This window comes from Apium graveolens, chromosome 8 (genome assembly GCF_009905375.1).
Source record: "Apium graveolens cultivar Ventura chromosome 8, ASM990537v1, whole genome shotgun sequence".
NCBI classification, from domain to species: Eukaryota; Viridiplantae; Streptophyta; class Magnoliopsida; order Apiales; family Apiaceae; genus Apium; species Apium graveolens.
In genome coordinates this window covers 126,493,170-126,497,294 of record NC_133654.1, presented here as the reverse complement: position 1 = coordinate 126,497,294, position 4,125 = coordinate 126,493,170, and the positions used below count along the sequence as shown (strand labels likewise).

At 38.9% G+C, this 4,125-nt stretch overlaps 1 non-coding gene across 1 annotated transcript; it reads left to right on the top strand.

The window, feature by feature from the left end:
* The first annotated feature begins 1,946 nt into the window (after positions 1 to 1,946).
* LOC141681294 (small nucleolar RNA R71) lies at positions 1,947 to 2,053 on the top strand. Its single transcript, XR_012558735.1, has one exon. It is a non-coding gene; the product is annotated as a small nucleolar RNA R71 (small nucleolar RNA).
* The last annotated feature ends 2,072 nt before the right edge of the window (positions 2,054 to 4,125 follow it).

Below are 4,125 nucleotides of genomic sequence, written 5' to 3'. Positions count from 1 at the left end.
AATCGTCAACAGCTTTTCCTCATCACTACCTGAAAAGTCAAACGCAATAATAACAGGCAGAGTAGATGCATCACCTAAAAATGCATACATCAAATGCTCAGGTAAAGGCTTATGCTCCAGAGTGGGAGCTTCCTCAATAGATGGCTTGAGGCATTCTGGAGCTTTGTTCAATTCCTCCATTCCAATAGATTCAAAAGGCATATCAATCTTCCTTTTCCTGGGAGAAGCATTCAAATACTGCAATTGTTCTTCACCTTCGTCATCTTCACTATTCAAATTTCCCAACAAGGCTTTTTTTAAGGCATCAGACCTTAGCAGTTGATCAAGTTCCGATGTGACCACCGAATTAACCAACTCCATTTTTAAGCACTCATCATTATCAATAGGAAATTTTATATCATTGAACACATTAAAAGTCACATCCTGATCCAGAACCCGCATGTGAGCTCACCCTTCTGCACATCAATCAAGGATCGGCCAGTTGCCAAGAAAGGACTTCCCAAGATTATGGGAATCTTCTTATCCTCCTCGAAATCAAGAATTACGAAATCAGCATGGAAGATGAGTTTATCAACCTTGACCAAGACATTCTTCATAATACCTCGCAGATATGTAATAGAACGGTCGACCAACTGCAAGGTCATATAAATCAGTTTGGGATCAGGTAAGTCCAATTACTTGAAGATTGACAAAGGCATCAGATTGATGCTAGCTCCCAAGTCACATAAGCATCTATTAAAAGACACTTTTCCAATAGTACACGGAATAGTGAAGCTTCCTGGATCCTTAAGCTTCTGAGGTAACTTCTGTTGCAGCACAACACTACATTCCTCTGTGAGAGCAACAGTCTCTAAATCATCTAGCTTCACCTTCCGAGAGAGAATACCTTTCATAAACTTTACATAACTAGGCATCTGCTCAAGAGCCTCAGCGAAAGGTATGTTAATATGAAGTTTCTTGAACACCTCCATAAATTTCTCAAATTATTTGTCCAGCCTTTTCTTCTGCAGCCGCTTAGGAAAAGGCGATGGAGGATAGATCTGTTTCTTCCCTGTATTACCCTCAGGAGGAGTGTGCTCAACAATATTCTTCCTTGGTTCCACTTCTACTTCGTGTCGCTCTACTTCTTTCTCAGCCTCAGCTTCTCTAGTCAACACTTTAGTTTGTTCGGGATTCACAACCTTTCTAGACCTTAAAGTGATTGCCTTTACCTGCTTCTTAGCTTCCCTCATTCCTGGCACTTCAGGGTCTCACTAGGTAGTGTACTAGGCTGATGATTTAGCAAGGTATTGGTAATTTACCCAATTTGATTTTCCAAGGTCTTGATAGAAACAACTTGACTTTTGTACATAAACTTTAACTCCTCTAATTCAGATTTCTCAGTAGCCTATTGCAGCTGGAGTTATTGTCTTGGTGCATATTGCGGTTGCTAAAAACCAGGAGGGTTGTACTGTTTAGCTGTAAATTGCTGATAAGGATGTTGAACCGCATTCTGAGTGTTGCTCCAGCTGAAATTAGGATGATTGCGGTTGTTGGGATGATAGGCGGCTGGCACGAGTTGTTGCGATCGCTGAAAGTTGCTCACGAACTGAGCTGATTCACTAGAAATTGTGCACTGATCAGTCTCATGGGCACCAGCACAAAGCTCACAGACACTGGTGATTTGATTAACTCCATAATTAGCCAAAGAGTTCACCTTCATCGTCAAAGCCTTAAGTTGAGTAGCTATAGCAGTTGCTACATCCAACTCCAGAATTCCCGCTACTTTTCCCTGAGTCAGTCTCTGGGAAGGATTCTGGTACTCATTAGTAGCCATCAGTTCGATCAATTCATAAGCTTCATCATAGCTTTTAGCCCACAAGGCTCCTCCCGATGCTGCATCAAGTATGGGTCTAGAAGTAGCACCCAATCCATTGTAGAAACAGTTGATAATTATCCAATCAAGCATGCCATGTGGTGGGCACTTCCTTAACATCTCTTTATATCAATCCCAAGCCTCACACCGAGATTCACCAATTTGCTGAGCAAACTGAGTAAGAGCATTCCTGATTGCAACAGTCTTCGCCATAGGGAAGAATTTATTGAGAAACTTTTGAGCAAGATCTTCCCATTTAGTGATAGACCCTGGTGGTAGAGAATGTAACCAACACTTAGCTTTGTCCCTCGGAGAGAATGGGAAGAGTCACAGCTTGATAGCATCTTCAGTCACACCATTGAACTTGAAAGTATCGCAGATCTCGATGAAATCCCTGATGTGCATGTTGGGGTCTTCAATAGAAGAACCCCCAAATTGAACTAAGTTCTGTATCATCTGAATCGTGCCTGCTTTGATCTCAGAAGTGTTAGCCGATATGGTTGGTCTGATGATGCTTGACTGAATGTCATTGATCTTAGGTTGAGAATAGTCCATCAAAGCCTTAGAATTTTCTGCTTGATCTCCCATCGCTACTACCACTGGTTCTTCAACTTTTTCTTCTTCCTCTACCTTCTTTTCTTCTTCAACAATTTCCCTACAAACTACCACAACTTCTTCCTCGGCTTGATCCAGATTTCTCTTACGAGTTCGAGAACGCGTATGCATACACGTTCGCTAGATCACCTGAAATAAGACAAGGAAACAGATAAGTAACAGTGTCTGAGTCAATGAACTTTAACGACCACTGATGGAAAGTGCATAAACTAAAAATTAACACTACAGTCCCCGGCAGCGGCGCCAAAAACTTGTTAGTCGCTAAACACGTGCTAATAATACACACAAGTATACGAGTTCGCAAGTAGTATAGAATCTTTTCTAGTTTATTCTCACATAGACTGTATTGGTTAACTAATTAATTCACACACTTAAGCAACAATGTATGGTTATTATTCAATGCTAAGACGATAACAAATTGAGGTTGTTTGTACTAAGAATTAAACTAACAATTATTACTACGAGATTAAAATTGACTGGCTGAATATATATGACAAACATGGGATTCTAACTTCATTAAATACTTCATTCAATAGCCTTATTATTTTTAACCTTAGCATGCGATGGTGATGACACTAACCAGACAACACGAAACTCGTAAACGCCAACTTTCGTTGCACGAGTACCATACTACTAGACATTCACAAAAGAGATAGAAGCTGAATAGACACCTATTATATTGAGACCCTATATGTCCATAGAATTTGACAACATAACGGTTTAAGCACAAGTTATCTATCTCGATTACACAGGGCAGGTAAGATGGTTAAAATTACCTACGAATCATGCATAAAAATACATGAACCTATGCTAGCATGGCAAGTTCTAAATCCTTAAATTCACTTTCATTTCATTACGAATTAACACACTATCTTATAAGTTCGCGACGCTCATAAGACGAATACGCACAACCAATACTAGGATATCATACAATCACCACATAGTATTGGTTGTGCTTATTCGTCTTATGAGCGTCGCCAACTTATAAGATAGCGTGTTAATCTCTAGTGAAGCGAAAGTGAATCTAGGGGTTTAGAACTTGTCATACTAGCATAGGTTCATGTATTGTCATGCATGATTCGTAGGTAATTTTAACCATCTTACTTGCCCTATATAATCACGATAGATAACTTGCGCATTAAACCGTTATGTTGTCAAATTCTATAGACATATAGGGTCTCAATATAATTGGTGTCTATTCTGCTTCTATCTCTTTTGTGGATGTCTGGTAGTAGGGTATTCGTGCAACGAAAGTTGGCGTTTACTAGTTTCGTGTTATCTGATTAGTTTCATCACCATTGCATGCTAAGGTTAAGAAGGAAAAGGCTATTGAATGAAGTAGTAATGAAATTAGAATCCCATGTTTGTGTCATATAGTAAAACAATCCTCTTTAATCTCTTAGTTAATGTTCTTTAGTATAATATCTTAGTTAATTGTAGTTATAAACAATCTCCATTTGTGACCATCTTAGCATTGAATAATAACCATAACATTGTTGCATAAGTACATTGATTAAAATTAACCTAAACCAGTCTATGTGGGAATGAACTAGAAATAATTCTATATTACTTGCGATCGCGTATACTTTTGTGAATATTAGCGTGTGTTTTCGTCCTAACAGTTATTCCTTTCAAATATCTAAAAATCCTCTTGA